The sequence below is a fragment of the Schistocerca piceifrons genome, chromosome X, assembly GCF_021461385.2.
Source record: "Schistocerca piceifrons isolate TAMUIC-IGC-003096 chromosome X, iqSchPice1.1, whole genome shotgun sequence".
Lineage (NCBI taxonomy): Eukaryota > Metazoa > Arthropoda > Insecta > Orthoptera > Acrididae > Schistocerca > Schistocerca piceifrons.
The window spans coordinates 110,666,124-110,689,664 of record NC_060149.1 but is presented as its reverse complement, the minus strand read 5'-3'; the positions used below and the strand labels follow the sequence as shown (position 1 = coordinate 110,689,664).

General features: G+C 44.8%; 1 protein-coding gene across 6 annotated transcripts in view; it reads left to right on the top strand.

Moving 5' to 3' along the window:
* The window catches only part of LOC124721760 (organic cation transporter protein), a 306,826-nt gene that overhangs the window by 170,278 nt on the left and 113,007 nt on the right, over window positions 1–23,541 (top strand). The gene's annotated exons all lie outside the window — the stretch shown is intronic.

Below are 23,541 nucleotides of genomic sequence, written 5' to 3'. Positions count from 1 at the left end.
TCTCCGTGTGTATAAAACCTACTGACGAACCGAGATAAAAAGAAATTTCAATCATCCATCGGAATATTTCATAACGTCAATAGGTAAGATGAATGTAACACCGATAACTAGAGTCATTTTTAAAAGAACTCCCTCATATGTGCCATACTTCCTGAAGGTATCCAGGCCTGGGTTGTGGTACAGGTACTGATATTTTTATCTGATACGAAGCTACCTAAGATGTCTGTTTCTATTTTTTGTTAATTTACAGTATCGTAATGGCAATGATAGGTACACCAGTAATGAGTGTTCTCTGGTATTAAACCACCAATTGTCGTTTCTCAGCTAGACTGCGATACCATTATATTTTCGTTATTATTATTCTTTTGAGTTCTGTATTCACACAGTGCAATCGGTATGATATTTCTGCCTCATGCAAGAGAGCATTAATTTATTTTTATAATAAAGGCTTCGAACCGGAGTCCGACGCCATTACTAATTATCAAGCGAAGTCGTTTTTCCTTGATTTGATATTAGTAAATAGGCAAAAGTCTATGTGTGTAAAAAGGCTCCTTATTTGTCCTCTACGGCCAGTTTTAAGTAGTAAATGTGTACAGATAACTTAGAAATATACACAAAATGTTAATGTTAAATCTGCAGATGTACACGAATTATGAGCTGCTGGTATATAATGCAATACCTATTTAACGCGCAGTGTTTACGAATTTCGGTAGAGGGCGAAGTCAGCTAATTGCGTCAGAACCATATACGTTTTAAAACATAAATAAAAACACAACTAATCAGTCAGTATGTTTTACGTCCTTTTTATTTACGAAGTGTTTTGCGGGTTTTTCCCCGTCATCAGTGGCAGTTCCGGTGCTTACCTTTTGTGCATTGCTTCTCGGAAACCAACGACATCGAAATATCTAGATTGTTTAAGGTTTATATCTTTGGTTGGAATCGGGATAATGAAGTATATGACGATGGGGCAAAGCCTCCGAAACGCGTCATTGATAAAAGGGAACAGTTACGGTAACAGACTCTCAAACATGTGTATGTGCAAAGCTATAGACTTTTTACAATTATTAAATGTAAACAGAGAAAAATTACTTAATGATTTATTTTTTTCTTCGCTTATCCATGTTTCACCACCTCGTATACTTAGTTTAGTAGTTATGGGGGGAAAATGACCCATAAAAGTACTCGACCGCCACTTTAAGTAATTACACGTTTTGATAGATACTAAGAAATAGTTCGAAGATAAGAGAAAATAAAATGATTTTTACTTAACCGTTCTTCTACTTCATACATAAAAAGTGTGGTGACGTGTGATTTGTGTGTGAGTGTTTTGTGTGTGCACGTCACGAAGCGGAACTCTAGGGTTGCACAGGAAGATCCTTCGTGCACCAATACCGTTGTTAATTAAATGTGTTTCTTAGATTTTGATTTTTCATTGTGGTCGGTGGTATTACAAATGTTGCGGGATGCATAGATTTCAGGGTTCCTCTCACACTCATGTTGCAAGAAATGTCGTTCTCTTTGTAACTGAGGGATGCAGATTATGAGTGTTCGAAGTTCTTACAATCTAAATATGTTTGCAGCTGTCGCTGAGATTATGGGAGGGAGAGATAGGTAGGTGGTAGAAAGAGAGAAAGCGAGAACAGTGAACACACGAATTTTCATTTTGTGTAAGGATGCTGTATTCGATATGGGCTCTCAGATACACAGCTTCCACTGGCAATAAAGCAAAGCCCATATAGAAGTCGCAGCTTCCTTACACTGATACTTATACTAACTTCTTTATTTTCTATCCTCTGAAGACATCCCGGATATCAGTTATGTTCTATTCTGAGAATTGTTGGAGGATTTTGTTGAGTAAATCATTGGGTTAGAGTCAAATCTGTGTGAGAGAATAGGTGAGACAAGAGGTTTGTTTGCTACTGATAAAAAGGGAGATTAGAGTTTAACGTCTCATCAACGACAGGGTCATTAGAAATGGGGAACAAGCTCGGATAAGACATGGACGGGGAAGAAAATCGTCCGTGTCTTTTCCAAATAAATCATCGCGGCATTTGCCTTAAGCAGTTTAAGGGAACCTAGATCTGGATGGTCAGTCTGAGATCCGAACTGCCACTGTCTTACCTCCGCACCACCTTGCTCAGTTGTTTGATAATTTCGGGTGGTTGGTTCAAGAAGGAACGAGGATGAGTGATAACAAGGTGCTGACCTAGGAAAGGTGATAACTTTTCCACCGAAATGGAATCTGGAACGTACGGAAAGGAGTCCTTTGTTGTAGGGTGTGGGAGTTCTCAAACAGCCTAATGTTTTGCACTGACATTACATTCTAGTAGATAATTTTTTCAGTTTGTCTTTTCAGAGGGCTCTGTCTATTGAACGATCTGGTACATTACATTCGGAATCGTGGGACAGGTTATCGACTGGGTTTTTGTGAGACAGTGGGTGTGAAGCGGTTGGAGGTATTGCTGGTGACAGGACGATGATGATGTTTGGTTTGTGGAGCGCTCAACTGCGCGGTCATTAGCGCCCGTACAAAGTCTCAATTTTCACACAGTCCAATTTTTTCACATTCCAATCTAATCACTGTCACGAGTGATGATGATATGATGAGGAAAACGCAAACACCCAGTCCCCGGGCTGCCGGCCGAAGTGGCCGTGCGGTTAAAGGCGCTGCAGTCTGGAACCGCAAGACCGCTACGGTCGCAGGTTCGAATCCTGCCTCGGGCATGGATGTTTGTGATGTCCTTAGGTTAGTTAGGTTTAACTAGTTCTAAGTTCTAGGGGACTAATGACCTCAGCAGTTGAGTCCCATAGTGCTCAGAGCCATTTGAAACAATAGTCCCCGGGCTGAGAAATTCCCCTACCCGGCCAGGAATCGAACACAGGACCCCGTGATCCAGAGGCTGCAGCGCTAGTCACTTTTTTTCCGTTGGTGATCGTTGTGTTTGGTCGTTGCGGACGTCACATGGCATCCGTTAAAGTTCGTTTGTTGATTCTTCGACTCAGTTTTTTATGACAGAGGCCAACCACCTCTCTGACCGAACACGCTGAGCTACCGCACCGGCGCCACTAGACCACGAGCTGCGGACTGGTGACAGGAGAGTTCAAGTTTGAGTATTGCTTGTCAAGAAGGAATACTATTCAAAGGAAGCTAAGCTTGCAGTGGTGTTCTTGATAGGGCCGACCTTGTGTCTGGGTTGATTTATGAAACCCGCATTCGCGATAGTGATTCAATCAGTAAATAGCCGAAGTAGGTAGAACCGAACTATTAGATAAGCGGAGAGATTTCCGCGTTTCCAGTTGGTGTGGGTGTTCATTTACTGTTCAGTTTTCTGTTGCGGATTTCTTGAGCTCTTTCCTTAATGAGTATGGTATGCACAGGTGGAATTATCTGGGAATGCTTTCCAAAATATGAAAATCACTCATTTGGTAGAAGGTAATAGATATATTTTGTAAGACTCTGGAATAGAAGTGAGGATTTTATAGTGACAGAACACTTTAACACTTTTCCAGCTACAAGTACTGTAGTTGTTAATGGAGCTGATGCGGATGGTTTTGAAGTGGAAATGAGAATTGTCACTGCTGTTGTTACTCTTGTAGGAGTAGGTAACGACTCTTCTGCAGGTGCTGATGTTGCTGCTGCTGCTGCTGCTAATGATGATGATGAACCAGAAGGGAGATGAAGCAGAAAAGGAGAATATATTTTATAAGAAAATTACGAGCTCTAAAGCCGTGGAAGAATGTGTGTATATGAGAGTAGCGATTGCTGTTTGTGATTTGTATTATGGGTAATTCTGTAGATGGACTCAGCGGTGGCTATAGGATGGTATTGGGTGGCGCCGGTTTATATGGTTTGGGACAGTGAAGGGTATTATTAAGAAGAAAGGTTCAGTTAAGATCTGTTGACGTGGCGTAAAACAATAAACTGTAGCCACAGCAGCGATGGCTTAACATTGATAGCCGCTGTGTAGATCCGGACGTAGGCATATATTTTCTGGAGACTACTAACAGCGTCGCTTCATGCCAAGAGATCGACAACAATGATGATGAACTGCGCGACTTCACGGAATAATGAAATACGAAGACAAGGATACAGACGATATGCTACTACACAAAAAAAAAAAAAATTCTTGCTGATACTGGCTAAAAGATGAAGTTCGGAATTCATTGCTCCTCTAGGGTCTTCTGCAATATATTCATATGTGTAGGGGAGTCTTCTTAGCCTGCGATCTAGCTCTGCTTTGAACGTTTACATCTCTCATGTTCTGGAGGTTTAATTTAAATGCTTCATATACAAATAATGCAAGAACTTCCGCACCTGGATTAGTGTTCAGAGTTTGAATAAATACTAACAGAAATTACCTTTGTACAACTATGTTACTCCTGATACGTTTGCAACACTGCTTGATGCTCGTGCTTTGTACCAATATGCACATACTGCTTTCGTATAGCTCCTCCAGCACCTAAAAATATTTTGAACGAGCGAATAGAGGAACTGCACATGAGGCACTGTAGTTTTCGGAAAATTACATTTGCGAATACGTATAGTAGAAGTTGCACAAAACGCATAGCATTTGAAGAAAAGCATATCTAAAAAGGATCACAATGCTGGACAGATGATTTCGTGAAATACAGTTTTGCCGTGCCCTGTTGGTTTGATGTGTTATTGATTAAACTTTGACGTATGAATTCCAAGGTTAAAGGTACGATGAGCGGTTGGAAACGCTTTTCGAATTTGAAAAACTCGAAGTTCAATGACGATATCATTATTACTTACAGAGAATTGCTGATTAATTTCCATTTGGTACAATTAATAACGACTTGCCTCGAGGTTCTTAGAACTACAAATTACTGTCTTTAAACAAATTGCAACACATTCAGTTGGTGTCCCCATTTTTTACGACTGGCCGTCACCGTAAGCACTGCACTGCCCCTATCATGGACCCTTCAGTCCTCATTAGATCATGCTCGAGCTTTTCAATCAACGTGTAGATGACTCTGTGACCCCACATACGTGCGTAATGTGCAAGGACAATGGGCTACATAGCTTAGAATACGATTTCCCCCGCAGATATGATGCGAGCCCCGGTATCGTACACAATAAACCACAGCCCATATCCGGAATCAAGTGGCTCAAACTGACAGATATACACTACTGGCCCTTAAAATTGCTACACCACGAAGATGTGCTACAGACGCGAAATTTAACCGACAGGAAGAAGATGCTGTGATATGCAAATGATTAGCTTTTCAGACCATTCACACAAGGTTGCGCCAGTGGCGACGCCTACAACGTGCTGGCATGAGGAAAGTTTCCAACCGATTTCTCATACACAAACAGCAGTTGACCGGCATTGTCTAGTGAAACGTTGTTGTGATGCCTCGTGTAAGGAGAAGAAATGCATACCATCACGTTTCCGACTTTGATAAAGGTTGGATTGTCGCCTATCGCGATTGCGGTTTATCGTATCTCAACATTGCTGCTCGCGTTGGTCGAGATCCAATGACTGTTAGCAGAATATGGAATCGGTGGGTTCAAGAGGGTAATACGGAACGCCGTGCTGGATCCCAACGGCCTCGTATCACTAGCAGCCGAGATGACAGGCATCTTATCCCCATGGCTGTAACGGATCGTGCAGCCACGTTTCCATCCCTGAGTTAATAGCTGGGGACGTTTGCAAGACAACAACCATCTGCACGAACAGTTCGACGACGTTTGCAGCAGCATGGACTATCAGCCCCGAGACCATGGCTGCTGTTGCCCTTGACGCTGCATCACAGACAGGAGCGCCTGCGATGGTGTACTCGACGACGAACCTGGGTGCACGAATGGCAAACGTCATTGTTTCGGATGAATCCAGGTTCTGTTTACAGCATCATCATGGTCGCATCCGTGTTTGGCGACACCGCGGTGAACGCACATTGGAAACGTGTATTCGTCATCGCCATACTGGCGTATCACCCGGCGTGATGGTATGGGGTGCCATTGGTTACACGTCTCGGTCACCTCTTGTTCGTATTGACGGCACTTTGAACAGTGGACGTTACATTTCAGATGTGTTACGACCCGTGGCTCTACCCTTCATTCGATCCCTGCGAAACCCTACATTTCAGCAGGATACTGCACGACCGCATGTTGCAGGTCAAAGGTGGCCGAGCAACTGGCTCCTCACAATACGCCAGCCACTACTCTTGCTGAACTGTGGGTGGTATCGTGTTGAAGCTGCATGGGCAGCTGTACCTGTACACGCCATCCAAGCTATGTTTGACTCAATGCCCAGGCGTATTAAGGCCGTTATTACGGCCAGAGGTGGTTGTTCTGGGTACTGATTTCTCTGGATCTGTGCATCCAAATTGCGTGAAAATGTAATCACAAGTCAGTTCTAGTATAATATATTTGTCCAATGAATACCCGTTTATCATCTACATTTCTTCCTGGTGTAGCAATTTTAATGGCCAGTAGTGTACTTCTCCGCTGCGATGTTGTCCGCGAGTGACTCTAATTTAGACTTTTATCCATTTAAGTGATAATTCCAGACACTGCACCATAGATAGGAACAGTGAATTCACTCCACATCGTTTCGAATATATAGACCGAAGTATCTGATCGACGTACGAAGCATAAATTTTCCGTTGTGCTGAGTTCAAACAAGAGAACTCGTTTACGTATTCTGGTATGCGTTACGTAACAACTCGACTGGTCTCGGGCCACTTAGCTATAATTACAACAGATGAAGTCCTTCTATAGGTCGTTCTGGGTTTCGCTGTATTTGTCTCTCTACGAGGAAACAGAAACATCACGCGATAAATGTTTACAAGTTTTATTAATAATGGCTAGCGATGTCAAAGGTACGAGTGCATGCTGAAAAGTAATACCTCCGAATTTCTGGTGAAAACTTTCAAAGCTTTTTAAATCATTATTATCATTCTCGTGTCAGAAGCATGCAGGTACATGTACATACGTTTTATACAGTTATGATTAAATTACTTTTGACCAAAACTTGGCCACTTCCAGTGCATTTTCTGTTGCTTGTTGAAGATCATCTTCTGTACAGGAGACTGGGCACAATCGATACCGAAGAATGTGCCGAATTGTTTGTTCTTCTCCACAGTCACACCGCATATCATTTGGATCAGTGTATTCCCATCTTGCCAAGTTAACTTTCTCACTCTGTTCAGGGACTTCCAAGTTGTCCATTCCCCGTCATGGCCTGGAGGTAAAGCTTCAACAAATTTTTTCAAACCAGGGGGAAGGTAGGTTGTAGCCTTCCATAGTTGTAACACATATACCTGAGCCCTTTTCAGGACCACAGTTTACGTTTATATCTATTAACGTAGAAGGCATAACACCGGCCAAAGAAGAACTGCTACGAGAACTATGCAGTCAGCACCAGTGCCATACACTGTGCATACAGGAGCTTTTTAAATGAAACAGTTATTAACATTCTACATCTCTATTCTTCGTGTGTACATATTTGCAACCCTTTGCCGTGAGAAGGTTCCGAATTGTAGCGTGTAACATGGCGATGTGTAACGTAACTATGCCGGTGCTTCAGAAAGAGCGTGCTGTAATCGAATTTTGAATTCGAAGAGTTCGTCCACGTATGGAGCACCCTGTCCTTCAGCATGACAATGCTAAACCACACATGAGCGCTGCGACAACTGCAACAATCCGACGCCTTGGGTTCACTGTTATCGATCACGCTCCGTACAGTCCCGATTTGGTCCCATACGATTATCATATGTTTCTAGAACTTAAAGAACACCTTCGAGGAGTTCATTTTAATAGTAATGAAGTGGTGCAGGCATAGGTGAGGTTGTGGCTCCGTCAACAAAGTCAGCCATCCTACAGTGACGGTATCAACAAACTGGTCTCTCGTTGAAAGAAATGTGTTCACCGCCGAGATGGCTATGGTAAGGAATAAATATGAAGACGTGAAGAATAAAGGTGTAGAATATTAAATAACGTTTGTTTGATTTAAAAAGCCGTAAGATTTTTCACATAAAAAAATCGGAACCATTATTTTTCAACACGCTCTCGTATATTGTGAACGGCATTTATTTTATGAATTTTCGGAAACGTGCACAATATGTCAGTTTGGGAAACCAGTTTCTCGCCTGGAATAATTTCTTGACAAAGGACACCTCTTCCTGTCTTCTGTGGCAGATCGCTGTCGGTGCTTTACATTACCACTTCAGGACATACAAATACTTCCAAAAAACAAGTTAGCTTTACTTCCTATCCATAACTAAACATTGTGTGCAAGTTATCACAAAGATAATGGAGAACAGAAATCGGTTGCGAAACCAGTCGTTTTATTAGAGCAGATCTATGTTTCAGCTATCACATAGTCATCTTCAATGCACATAAGAGCAGGTGACATTAATCCAAAGTGTCACGTAGTAAATAATATTGCTTGATGTAGAACATACAGGAGTGTAATATGAACTCTCGATCGATTGCTGTTTTGTCGTCCATTGTCTACATTCAACGATCGCTGCGCACAGCGGGATCATATGGATTCTAATCCAGTTACCACAAAGACTCATTTATTCATTTATCTGGTATCGCGTGACCTGCCATCTAGTGTCTGAGGTAGGAGGTGTTTTCTGAATATTAACTTATACTTCAGCGTGTTCTTGCAGTGACTATTTGATTCCTCAGTCTTCTAAGAAAGCTGAAGCATATGATACTTAATACAACTCAATCTAAAGTGGAATTAATTTTCAGTTTTTTTTATATTATTTGTGTGTTACTTCCATTCCCCCGGCAAGTGGGAGGGTTCAGATGGTGGGGGCGGAAGCCAGTCTTTGAATAAAACAATTAAAATGACATCAAAATACATTGATAGCAGTAAAACCAATGACACGAAACTTGATGATATGTTGCCGATGAGTGTTGTTTTGAACATAGGGAGGTGAGTGTAATGCTGTAACTACTGCGATACCAAACTTCGATTCTGCGAAAGTGCGTCGGTATCAAGGCGCCGCAGATATAATCGTACAATGTTGCGCGCTCATGGAAATTTAAAATCTTGGCTGCGTCATTTCCTGTCCGTCACAAATGTTCCACTCAGACATTCCTATTTTACGTCGTTTTACTCTGTTCCAAGGTGAATGCGCTGTCATTCTAGGCAGCTACGATGCTTTTTATGTTTTTCCCTGCGGGTTTTCCTTTCCGCGCCTCAGGGCAGAAGCGACCAGTCGTCGCTCTGATTGCGCACATTTCTCGGAAGCGGACAATTCTCCTTCACATTACACCTGCAGACCGCCTTAGGGCGACGAAACAACGGGATGATGCTCCCTATGCTTTCTGTTAATGGGAACCTTGTATTTCATTTTTCATTACTTACGCCAAACGCAGGTCTTCATTCGTCATAGGAAAGTACGCTTCCCTTCCCCCTAAGCACACTTAATTAAGATGTCCTCAACCGAAATTTGAGTTGATCACTGCAGTGCTTCGCTGGGCGTCGTTCTACTGTAGTTGGTTTGCCCATGCTATCCACCGACCTGGAACATACCAAACAAGTTACAGGGAGGGGGACCTACAGTTCAACTTGGCGCTGGCGTAACTTCACGTTAGTAAACGACTGCGAGGAGCGAACAAGCTATAGGTAAACTTGGGATCGAATCAAGGACCTTTTATTTAATAGTGTGGAGCGTACTCATCCAGCCGCGATGTTACTGAATTTCGAACAGCTGTAAGGAATATTGTTTTTATTACATATTCAGTGCAGACTGCGAATATTTCGTCCGTAGGTCATAATCACATATCTATGTACACCTAACAGAAGGTATCTCGGAAAAATCATGCGATGAAAATGGCAATATAGAAAAATGCTGCGCTACGTAGCCTAATTGTAACGAAATATTTGTATCAGAAGGTTTACATTGAGAAGTGGTGATAGCCAACGGCCCAAAGTACACTACTGGCCATTAAAATTGCTACACCACGAAGATGACGCGCTACAGACGCGAAATTTAACCGACAGGAAGAAGATGCTGTGATATGCGAATGATTGGCTTTTCAGACCATTCACACAAGTTTGGCGCCGGTTGCGACACCTATAACGTGCTGACGTGAGGAAAGTTTCCAACCGATTTCTCATACAGAAACAGCAGTTGACCGGTGTTGCCTGGTGAAACGTTGTTGTGATGCCTCGTGTAAGGAGGAGAAATGCGTACCATCACGTTTCCGACTTTGATAAAGGCCGGATTGTAGCCTATCGCGATTGCGGTTTATCGTATCGAGACATGGCTGCTCGAGTTGGTCGAGATCCAGTGACTGTTAGCAGAATACGGAATCGGTGGGTTCAGGAGGGTAATACGGAACGCCGTGCTGGACCCCAACGGCCTCGTATCACTGGCTGTCGACATGACAGGCATCTTATCCTCATGGCTGTAACGGATCGTGCAGCCACGTGTCGATCCCTGAGTCAACAAATGGGGACGTTTGCAAGACAACAACCATCTGCACGAAGAGTTCGACGACGTTTGCAGCAGCATGGATTATCAGCTCGGAGACCATGGCTGCGGTTACCCTTGACGCTGCATCACAGACAGGAGCGCCTGCGATGGTGTACTCAACGACGAACCTGGGTGCACGAATGGCAAAATGTCATTTTTTCGGGTGAATCCAGGTTCTGTTTACAGCATCATGATGGTCGCATCCGTGTTTGGCGACATCGTGGTGAACGCACATTGGAAGCGTGTATTCGTCATCGACATACTGGCGTATCACCCGGCGTGATGGTATGGGGTGCCATTGGTTACACGTCTCCGTCACCTCTTGTTCGTATTGACGGCACTTTGAACAGTGGACGTTACATTTCAGATGTGTTACGATCCGTGGCTCTACCCTTCATTCGATCCCTGCGAAACCCTACGTTTCAGCAGGATACTGCACGACCACATGTTGCAGGTCCTGTACGGGCGTTTCTGGATACAGAAAATGTTCGACTGCTGCCCTGGCCAGCACATTCTCTAGATCTCTCACCAATTGAAAACGTCTGGTCAATGGTGGCCGAGCAACTGGTTCGTCACAATACGCCAGTCACTACTCTTGATGAACTATGGTATCGTGTTGAAGATGCATGGACAGCTGTATTTGTGCACGCCATCCAAGCTCTGTTTGACTCAATGCCCAGGCGTATCAGGGCCGTTATTACGGCCAGAGGTGGTTGTTCTGGGTACTGATTTCTCAGGATCTGTGCATCCAAATTGCGTGAAAATGTAATCTCATGTCAGTTCTAGTATAATATACACTCCTGGAAATGGAAAAAAGAACACATTGACACCGGTGTGTCAGAGCCACCATACTTGCTCCGGACACTGCGAGAGGGCTGTACAAGCAATGATCACACGCACGGCACAGCGGACACACCAGGAACCGCGGTGTTGGCCGTCGAATGGCGCTAGCTGCGCAGCATTTGTGCACCGCCGCCGTCAGTGTCAGCCAGTTTGCCGTGGCATACGGAGCTCCATCGCAGTCTTTAACACTGGTAGCATGCCGCGACAGTGTGGACGTGAACCGTATGTGCAGTTGACGGACTTTGAGCGAGGGCGTATAGTGGGCATGCGGGAGGCCGGGTGGACGTACCGCCGAATTGCTCAACACGTGGGGCGTGAGGTCTCCACAGTACATCGATGTTGTCACCAGTGGTCGGCGGAAGGTGCACGTGCCCGTCGACCTGGGACCGGACCGCAGCGACGCACGGGTGCACGCCAAGACCGTAGGATCCTACGCAGTGCCGTAGGGGACCGCACCGCCACTTCCCAGCAAATTAGGGACACTGTTGCTCCTGGGGTATCGGCGAGGACCATTCGCAACCGTCTCCATGAAGCTGGGCTACGGTCGCGCACACCGTTAGGCCGTCTTCCGCTCACGCCCCAACATCGTGCAGCCCGCCTCCAGCGGTGTCGCGACAGGCGTGAATGGAGGGACGAATGGAGACGTGTCGTCTTCAGCGATGAGAGTCGCTTCTGCCTTGGTGCCAATGATGGTCGTATGCGTGTTTGGCGCCGTGCAGGTGAGCGCCACAATCAGGACTGCATACGACCGAGGCACACAGGGCCAACACCTGGCATCATGGTGTGGGGAGCGATCTCCTACACTGGCCGTACACCACTGGTGATCGTCGAGGGGACACTGAATAGTGCACGGTACATCCAAACCGTCATCGAACCCATCGTTCTACCATTCCTAGACCGGCAAGGGAACTTGCTGTTCAAACAGGACAATGCACGTCCGCATGTATCCCGTGCCACCCAACGTGCTCTAGAAGGTGTAAGTCAACTACCCTGGCCAGCAAGATCTCCGGATCTGTCCCCCATTGAGCATGTTTGGGACTGGATGAAGCGTCGTCTCACGCGGTCTGCACGTCCAGCACGAACGCTGGTCCAACTGAGGCGCCAGGTGGAAATGGCATGGCAAGCCGTTCCACAGGACTACATCCAGCATCTCTACGATGGTCTCCATGGGAGAATAGCAGCCTGCATTGCTGCGAAAGGTAGATATACACTGTACTAGTGCCGACATTGTGCATGCTCTGTTGCCTGTGTCTATGTGCCTGTGGTTCTGTCAGTGTGATCATGTGATGTATCTGACCCCAGGAATGTGTCAATAAAGTTTCCCCTTCCTGGGACAATGAATTCACGGTGTTCTTATTTCAATTTCCAGGAGTGTATTTGTCCAGTGAATACCCATTTATCATCTGCAGTTCTTCTTGGTGCAGCTATTTTAATGGCCAGTAGTGTATAATACAAGGACCAGTCACACTAATGTGATTCCCACGTATGTTCGACGTCAACGTGAAGTAACCACTCAGGGACGGCAGGCACTAGCAGCTCAGGGTATATAAAACGCGTTTGGGGGACGCAGAAAACAGTGTAGTCGTTGCCATAATGCGGAAACGGAGCGATTTATTTAACGTCGAAAGGGACAGGGTTATTGGCTTTCGGGCCAAGAATGGAAGCATATCCGAAATGGCGAAGTCTGGAAACCGTTCGCGTACCACCGTGGTTAAAGTGTACCGTGAATGGCAAAATAACGCTATACAAACGCGGCGCCGAGGTAACTGTGGTGCACAACGGGCCATAGATGACAGGGGTTAACGACGGCTGCGGAGATGTGTACGGGCGAATAGACGTGCAACTGTTGAGCGACTGACCACCTAGATGAACCAAGGGCTACCATCAGTAACTCCTCAACGACAGTTCAGCGAATCTTTCTGCGTAATGGCCTAAGCAGTAGGCGACTGGGTCGTGCACCCATGCAGACTGCTGTTCATCAGCGACGAAGGCTGGAATTTACACGCCCATACGGCAACTGGACGTCCACTTACTGGTGACACGTGGCCTCTCCAGGTGCATCACATTTTATACTCCATCGGACAGATGGCCGTTGATGTGTATGTCCCTGCAACAATCGACGTACTTGCCCAGACCAGAGCAGGAAGCATTATGGTCTGTGGAATATCTTCACAACATTCTTTGAGTGATCTCGTCGTTCTGAAAGGCGCAATAATCAAGACAAGAATGCTTCTATCTTTGGTGGCTTACCCATCCCTTCATGCAGTTGGTTTTCTTCCCCTAGCACGATGGCATCTATCAGAAGGACAATGCAACGTATCACGTAGCTCATAGTGTACATGCGAGGTTCTAAGAGCACCAGGATGAGTTTACTGTACTCCCCTGGCTTCCAAACTCCCCAGATTTAAACCCAGTCGAGAATCTGTGGGACACCTTGATCGGGCTGTTCGTGCCATGAATTCCCAACCTGAAACCTAGCGAAGCTAGGGGCAGCATTTGAGTCGGTATGGTTCCATATCCCTGTACCTTTCAGAACCTCATTCACTCTCTTCCTGCACGTCCGCTCTGCAAAAGGTCGTTATTCAGGCTTCTAATAGGTGACCACGTTGTTGTTGGTTCAAATGGTTCAAATGGCTCTGAGCACTATGGGACTTAACATCTATGGTCATCAGTCCCCTAGAACTTAGAACTACTTAAACCTAACTAACCTAAGGACATCACACAACACCCAGCCATCACGAGGCAGAGAAAATCCCTGACCCCGCCGGGAATCGAACCCGGGAACCCGGGCGTGGGAAGCGAGAACGCTACCGCACGACCACGAGATGCGGGCACGTTGTTGTTGTTGTGGTCTTCAGTCCGAAGACTGGTTTGATGTAACTCTCCATGCTACTGTATCTTGTGCAAGCCTCTTCATCTACGAGTGACTACTGCAACCAACACGCTTCTGAATCTGCTTACTGTATTGATCTCATGGTCTCCCTCTACGGCTTTTGTCCCCAACGCTTCCGTCCAGTACTACATTGGTGATCCCTTGATGTCTCAGAATGTGTCGTACCAACCGATCCCTTCTAGTCAGGTTGTGCCACAAATTTCTTTTCTCTCCAGTTCTATTCAGTACCTCCTCATTAGTTACGTGATCTACCCATCTAATCTTCAGCGTTCTTCTGTAGCACCAAATTTCGAAAGATTCTATTCTCTTCTTGTCTTAACTGTTTATCATCCATGTTTCACTTCCACACATGGCTACACTCCACACAAATACCTTCAGAAAAGACTTCCTGACACTTAAATCTACACCCGATGTTAATAAATTTCTCTCCTTCAGAGAAACCTTTCTTGCCATTGCCAGCCTACATTTTATAGCCTCCCTACTTCGACCATCATCAGTTACCTTGTTGCCCAAGTAACAAAACTCATCTACTGATTTCAATGTCTCATTTCCTAATCTAATTCCCTCAGCATCACCTGATTTCATTCCACTACATTTCATTATCCCCTTTTTGTTTTTGTTGATGTTCATTTTATATCCTCCTTTCAACACACTGTTCATTCCGTTCAACTGCTGTTCCAAGTCCTTAGCTGTCTCTGACATTATTACTACGTCATTCGCAAGCCTAAAGATTTTTATTTCTTCTCCCTGGACCTTAATTCCTACTCCAAATTTTTCTTTTGTTTCCTTTACTGCTTCCACAATGTACAGATTGAATAACGTCGGGGACAGACTACATCCCTGTCTCACTCCCTTTACAACCACTGCTTCCCTTTCATGCCCCTCGACTCTTACAACTGCCATCTGGTTTCTGTACAATCTGTAAATAGCCTTTCGTTCCCTGTATTTTATCCCTGCTACCCTCAGAATTTCAATGAGAGTACTCTAGTCAAGATTGCCAAAAGCTTTCTGTAAGTCTGCAAACGCTATAAATATAGGTTTGCCTTTCCTTAACCAATCTTCTATGAGAAGTCGTAGATTCACCATTGCCTCGCATTTTTCTACATTTCTCCGAAATCCAAACAGATCTTCCCCGATGTCTGCTTCTATCGGTTTCTCCATTTTTTTGTAAATAATTAGTGTTAGTATTTTGCAAACATGACTTATTAAACTGATTGTTCGGTAATTTTCACACTTGTCAGCGCCTGTTTTCTTTGGAGTTGGAATTGTTATATTCTTCTTGAAGTCTGAGGGTATTTCTACTGTCTCATACATTTTGCTCACAAGGTGGAAGAGTTTTGTCATGGTTGTCTCTCCCAAGGCTGTCAGTAGTTCTAACAGAATGTTGTCTACATCCAGGGCCTTGTTTCGACTTCGGTCTTTCAGCGCTCTGTCAAATTTTTCGCGCAGTATCTTATCTCCCATCTCATCTTTATCTATATCCTCTTCCACTTCTGTAGCATTGCTCTCAAGTGCATCTCCCTTGTACAGACCCTCTATCTACTCCTTCCACCTTTCAGCTTTCCCTTCTTTGCTTAGGTCTGGTTTTCCATCTGAGATCTTGACTTCGTGCAATGGTTCTTTTTTCTCCTAAGGTCTCTTTAATCTTTTTGGAGGCGGTATCTATCTTTCCCCTAGTGATATATGCTTCTAAATCCTTACATTTATCCTCTGGCCATTCTTGCTTAGCCATTTTGCACTTCCTATCAATCTAATTTTTTAGGCGTTTGTATTCTTTTTCGCCTGCTTCATATATAGCATTTTTATATTTTATCCTTTCATCAATTAAATTCAATGTCTCTTGTTACCCACGGATTTCTGTTTACCTACTTGATCCTCTGTTGCCTTCACTATTTCTTCTCTCAAAGTTAGCCATTCTTCTTCTACTGTATTCCTTTCCCCTGTTCTCATCAATCGTTCCTTAATGCTACCTTTGAAACTCTCTACAACCTCTGAAACCTTCCAGTGCCTGCAGGTCTCTTCTACATATACAGCCTTCTTTCAAGAGTCTTAAACAAGTGTTAGCGATGATTAAATTATTCTCTGTGCAAAATTCTACCAGGCGGCTTCCTCTTTCATTCCTTTCCCCCAGTCCATTTTCACGTACTATTTTTCCTTCTCTTCCTTTTCCTACTACCGAATTCCAGTCCCCCATGACTATCAAACTTTCGTCTCCCTTAGCTATTTGAATAATTTCTTTTACTTCATCATACATTTCTTCAATCTCTTCATCATCTGCGGAGCTAGTTGGCCTATAAACTTGTACTACTCTGGTTGATGTGGTCTTCATGTCTATCTTGGCTACAATAATACGTTCACTATGCTGTTCATAGTAGCTTCTCAATCATTATTAAACCTACTTCTGCATTACCCCTATTTGATCTTGTATGTATAACCTGATCAGAAGTTCTGTTCCCCCTCCCACCGAACTTCACTAACTTCCACTGTATCTAACTTTAAACTATCCATTTCCCTTCTTAAATTTTCCATCCTACCTGCCCGATTAAGAGATCTGACATTCCATACTTCGATCCGTAGAACACCAAGTTTTGTTTCTCTTGATAACGACATCCTCCTGAGTAGTCCCTGCCGGGAAATCCGAATGGGGAGTATTTTACGCCCGAAATACTTTACCCAAGAGGATACCATCATCATTTAACCGTACAATAGAGCTGCATGCCCCCGGGAAAAATTACGGCTGTAGTTTCCCCTTGCTTTCAGCCTTTCGCAGTGCCAGCACAGCAGGGCCGTTCTGGTTGATGTTGCAAGGCCAGATCCATCAGTCATACAGACTGTTGCCTCTGCAACTACTGAAAAGGCTGCCGCTCCTCTTCAGCAACCACACGTTTCTCTGGCCTCTCAACACATACCCCTCCATTGTGGTTGTACCTGCGGTACGGCAATCTGTATCGCTGAGGCACGCAAGCCTCCCGACCAACGGCAAGGTCCAGGATTTAAGGGGGTGGGGTTTGTCGGCCACATTAATATGGCTGAACTGTGTATATCACTTCAGAAACTGTCACACTTATCAATTAACGTCTTTAACGCAAAGACAAAAGCATAGCTCGTAATAATAAAGTCGGCGCTAAAAACAAAATTAGAAGGAAAACTGATTATAATTTCATGTTTTATATGAGGCTTTGTTACTATCTCGCCAGCATGTGTATTGCTAGGCACAGATTCCGTCTGCCTGGATACGTAACTCTTCGAAGAAGACTCTACAGCAGCTTGGCAATGTGCCTATTTTTAATGGTTGCTCATAATTCTTAGAGCTTCATGCGTCACAGAAGGTACTGAATCCTGTTTCCTGTGAGAGTTTTGAGCTTGACAACACGTCGCGAAACAGTCAGCCGTCGAACCAAACAGTAACTCTTCTGATAGCAGCAATTAGAGCTTTTAAATTGTGCTTTGGAGACCATGCTTTAGCTAATTTTTGGCAAAAGTTGCTCCAGTATGGCAATGTTACTGGAAAGAAAACTGAGAGAAATGAATCTACATTACAATAATTGCACCACTTAAGTTTTATATGTGACTGTCTCTAATTTTATACAAAAACTCTTGTTTGTTCTACTGTAAGAGTCTAAAACTTCAGCACATAACCAGTATCATAGTTGTGTTTAAATGTATACAAAAATAGTTCAGCATTAGTTATTTTCAATTCACATTTTCAAGAGTTCGTACTAACAACGCTGAAATAAAAAAAATCTGATTGAAGATAAGAAACATCCTGGAAGATTAAAACTGTGTTCCGGACCGAGACTCGATCTCGGGACCTTTGCCTTTGGCGGGCAAGTGCTCTACCATCTGAGCTATCCAAGCACGACTCACGCCCCGTCCTCACAGCTTTACTTTTGCCAGTACCTCGTCTCCTACCTTCCAAACTCCACAGAAGCTCTCCTGCGAACATTGCAGAACTAGCACTCCTGAAAGAAAGGATATTGCGGAGACATGGCTTAGCCACAGCCTGGGGGATGTTTCCAGAATGAGATTTTCACTCTGCAGCGGAGTGTGCGCCGATGTGAAACTTCCTGGCCAAAGACCACCATAGTCAGGTTCTCCAGTCACAGATGGCTGAGAAGTTTTCGTCATTGCGCCCAACTCTGATGAGCGACTCACGAGCATAACGTAATAGGTACTCTGCAGCCTTAATACCTACTGCGACCCCATATGAAACGACTGGACAAAATAATATGCATAACACAAAAAGCAACCAACAACTTTTTCCTGGATGGAACAATTCAGAAATTATCTGTTCTTTTTTACAAAGGTCATAGTAAAATGGTAACATACATCGTCAAAAGTACTCTTCATGGTTTTTGAAAACAAACTTTCATTGATATGTAAGTGAATGTAAACTTTACCAGCGTATACTGCTGGCGAAATCTTCTCGGGATTCTATCCGGGTGGCTGCGTTGAAATTCCACCAAGTTTCCATGAGTGTCGCTATCATCATCTTCTGACGAAGAAGCGTATATCTAATATTCGGCATATAATCCTGCACTAACAGCTATAAGCAAAGACGGTGCCCTGCAACTGACGCTTCAGGAGTCTGGACGAGACTGAATGCGCCGAGAGTCGAACGGCAGTCCGTCCCCCCCTCCCCCCCCCCCCCCCCCCCACCCCAGCACGGGACGCACGGAGAAGACGGAGGTGGAGGGCAGAGAGAAGCTGCCGCCGCTTAGGTATATACGCCAGCGCAATCTCGACACTTCGCCAGGTTATAAAGCGAGTGACACTCATCGGCAACGCAGCCATTCGGATGGAGGCCTTACAAAATTTCATCAGTCATTGATAAAGTAAGTTTAAAAACTGCATAGTGCTGTTTAAGCGTTTTTCTAGTTCATTTACTATTACGGTCTAATTGTCTGTAAATAGAGATATCAAAAAGGGGCCCTGGTTCAGCTGTAAAAATGATGGTAAAGTCTTTGGTCATATATTTATCGAAGGGACCGTCTCAGTACCTGAATAATGATAACAAAACCAGCGGCTGTATTTGAATCTAACGTCGCTTATTCTTTTTAACACATGCTACCAGTTCCGACACCACATGGCAGCATGTGTTATAAAGAGTAATCGACGTTAGATTTAAGTATAGCAGCTGGTTTTGTTACCATTATTCAAGTACTACGCTTCCGGCTGCAGTCCCACTTTCCTTGATGGATTACCAGAGAGTCGTCTCAGTATTCGTTGGCTTGAACTGATTTAAGGAAACCATGGTAAACAGTACCGAGAATGTTTGGGCCAAAATTTTATACAGAGTCTCTTAACCCTTCGTGCTCAGTTTGGGATTCGCATAAAGACGATGAAAAAGGAAAGGAGCTTCAGTAAACATATTAACACTCTCCTTTCATAACCGAAGTTTCAGGAATTTTTCATTAGGATGTTGACTACACCGTGTGCTTATGACAACAAGAAAGTGGCGCAACTCGTAATCTGTAAGCTTATTTATATGCGAGATTGCTACCGAGCGTATGGCGACGGTGCGCAGCTCATTTGTGGCAAATAGCCAGCAAATTTAAATTCCAGATGATCTACACCTGTCTGTCTGTCTATACCCTCCCAAAGCCATCTTACCGAGTGTTGCGGAGAGTATCTCATGTGCCGCCATTATTTCCTCCCTTTCAAGCTCCATTTGCGCAGAAAGAACGACTGTGTGTAAGCCATCGCTTTAGTTGGAAATTTTCCATCATGATAACTTCTGAAGATTTATATACACTCCTGGAAATTAAAATAAGAAAACCGTGAATTCATTGTCCCAGGAAGGGGAAACTTTATTGACACATTCCTGGGGTCAGATACATCACATGATCACACTGACAGAACCACAGGCACATAGACACTGGCAACAGAGCATGCACAATGTCGGCACTAGTACAGTGTATATCCACCTTTCGCAGCAATGCAGGCTGCTATTCTCCCATGGAGACGATCGTAGAGATGCTGGATGTAGTCCTGTGGAACGGCTTGCCATGCCATTTCCACCTGGCGCCTCAGTTGGACCAGCGTTCGTGCTGGACGTGCAGACCGCGTGAGACGACACTTCATCCAGTCCCAAACATGCTCAATGGTGGACAGATCCGGAGATCTTGCTGGCCAGGGTAGTTGACTTACACCTTCTAGAGCACGTTGGGTGGCACGGGATACATGCGGACGTGCATTGTCCTGTTAGAACTGCAAGTTCCCTTGCCGGTCTAGGAATGGTAGAACGATGGGTTGGATGACGGTTTGGATGTACCGTGCACTATTCAGTGTCCCCTCGACGATCACCAGTGGTGTACGGCCAGTGTAGAAGATCGCTCCCCACACCATGATGCCGGGTGTTGGCCCTGTGTGCCTCGGTCGTATGCAGTCCTGATTGTGGCGCTCACCTGCACGGCGCCAAACACGCATACGACCATCATTGGCACCAAGGCAGAAGCGACTCTCATCGCTGAAGACGACACGTCTCCATTCGTCCCTCCATTCACGCCTGTCGCGACACCACTGGAGGCGGGCTGCACGATGTTGGGGCGTGAGCGGAAGACGGCCTAACGGTGTGCGGGACCGTAGCCCAGCTTCATGGAGACGGTTGCGAATGGTCCTCGCCGATACCCCAGGGGCAACAGTGTCCCTAATTTGCTGGGAAGTGGCGGTGCGGTCCCCTACGGCACTGCGTAGGATCCTACGGTTTTGGCGTGCATCCGTGCGTCGCTGCGGTCCGGTCCCAGGTCGACGGGCACGTGCACCTTCCGCCGACCACTGGCGACAACATCGATGTACTGTGGAGACCTCACGCCCCACGTGTTGAGCAATTCGGCGGTACGTCTACCCGGCCTCCCGCATGCCCACTATACGCCCTCGCTCAAAGTCCGTCAACTGCACATACGGTTCACGTCCATGCTGTCGCGGCATGCTACCAGTGTTAAAGACTGCGATGGAGCTCGGTATGCCACGGCAAACTGGCTGACACTGACGGCGGCGGTGCACAAATGCTGCGCAGCTAGCGCCATTCGACGGCCAACACCGCGGTTCCTGGTGTGTCCGCTGTGCCGTGCGTGTGATCATTGCTTGTACAGCCCTCTCGCAGTGTGCGGAGCAAGTATGGTGGGTCTGACACACCGGTGTCAATGTGTTCTTTTTTCCATTTCCAGGAGTGTAGATGTAACAGATTGCCTGACTCTTCTTGGAACGACTGTTCTCAGAATTTTAACTAGAAGCGTCTCTGTAATGCTCATCTACTTGATACTGTTGTGCTTCCTGAACGAGACGGTGACAAAACACTCTACTCTTTAGTGGATAATTTCTGTCTTGCTTATTACTATTACCTGGTAGGTAGCACACAAACGAGCAGTACTTACGAATTTTTCTACGAAGACTTTCTAAGTTACCTCGATAGGTGAACATTTCCTTGGTATTTTTCCAGAAAATCACAATGGGCACCTATCTTTCCTATAACTAATTTTTGTGGATATTAGACTTTAAATCGTTCTGAATCGTTACTCTTAGATTGCTAACAATAGTGACTGTCGTGTAATAAAATAAGGGGTTCCGCCTAGTGTTGTGCTGTACGTTACCTTATTTTATGCCGACAGTTCAACTGCCAGTTACTACATCGAGAGTCGATCGTCTTCCTGCATTTCGCTTAGCTACCTGGCGATGTCTTCCCTATATACAACAGTATCATCAGGATTCTGTAAATCACTGTAAAGAACAGGTCGCGGGGTAGTTTTCATTGTACCGAATATCAAGGTTTTTTCCGTTTCGTTCATAGATGGAGAATGGAAAGATGCATGTACAGCTCTGTGCAACACGTTATTACCATGGTTCTGTCTTAGCAACCTTTGCAGGAGCGATATACTGAAGAATATATGCAGATTCGATTACGAAAACTGGTTTGCAGATTTTTTGAGTATTCTTCAACATTTCTATTACCTCTTTTGCAAAGCAAACAAGCCTATTACAATTATTCATCCTTTAGGTGTGCTCTGTTTCCACTGTCAATACGCAACTTCGCGTGGATACTACACTCTTGATCAGTACTCCCTTACTCGCGGTTTTTCCTTTTAGTGCAAAACTGCAAGTGGATACTAACATTCAGCCGTATTCCATAATAGGCTGTGCAGGTGTTTCATAAGCAGTCTCTCTGAAAACAGACTACAGTTTCTCAGCATCCTAGTAACGAGTCTTAGCTTGGCGGATGCCATATCTGTGGCCCGTCTCATGTGATCCTTTCGCGTCATATTACTCAAACGCATCCATTTGTAATTCGAGGCGAATCTTGCACATGTCCAGTAAGATTAAAATTCGTAGATTCCAATGGGCACGACACTCTAACCTTGTAGTATGTCGTCCACTAACTGCTGACTGCTGCTGCTGATTATGGGTTTAAGGATACTTAACATCTAAGGTTATCAGTCACCTATTCATCACCACGACTGCATCAGTGTACCCTATCAGTCTGCATCTAGAGTAAATCCTATGTGCATGTGGGAGAACGTTTCCTAAACGTTTGTGTAGCGTGTATCTGACGCTGGACTTGGGTGCCAGTCCGGTATTCACCCATGGCATGTATGGGAACTACCTAAATCCACATGAAGACTGGCCGACTCACCTGCTCTCGTCGTAAATCCGTGAAGCCTATTCGATGCGGGTCAGGTTCGCCTCCCGCTGTCTCGGAAGCGGCGCGTTAACGCACTCGCTTAACCATGCAGGTCGTCCACTAATTGATCTCCACGACCTTAAGCAGGAGACAATTGTCAACAGGACCAGCATACGGGGGAACAAATGTCGGAGGATCTCGTTGCTAAAACTTCGACGTCTTCAAAGAACCGTTTCTGCTGACGTGGAGGTCCGTACAACCACCAGTACACGATGACGGAACAGTGTGGGCTTCTTCCGTGTTTGACAGTATGCCAGAAGTAATCTCATTGGTTTCCAGGTTACATCCAAAATTTCGGCTTGGCTTCATGGGGTGTGTATTTAACCACGTTGTTCCTTCTGCCATTATCTTCTGACACTGCGATAGTGTAGTGCTAATATGGAGCTCCATCCACTATGTACATACAGGACAAATTCATTAGGACGACTGTGGATATTTTGGGTTGATATTCTACAAAACTCCTTTTACTTGGCTTGGTAAAATTGATGAAGGACGGAGTTTTCACACTGATCAAGCGTTACTCTTAATTCATAAAAACTCTTTTGAGTCAATATTGTAAAATATAATACTGATAATCACTAATAATATGTGTTCTCATTGGGTAACTGCAAAATTTTGACGCCTTAGAACGATTTCCTTCAATCAAAAAGACGGAGTAATTAAT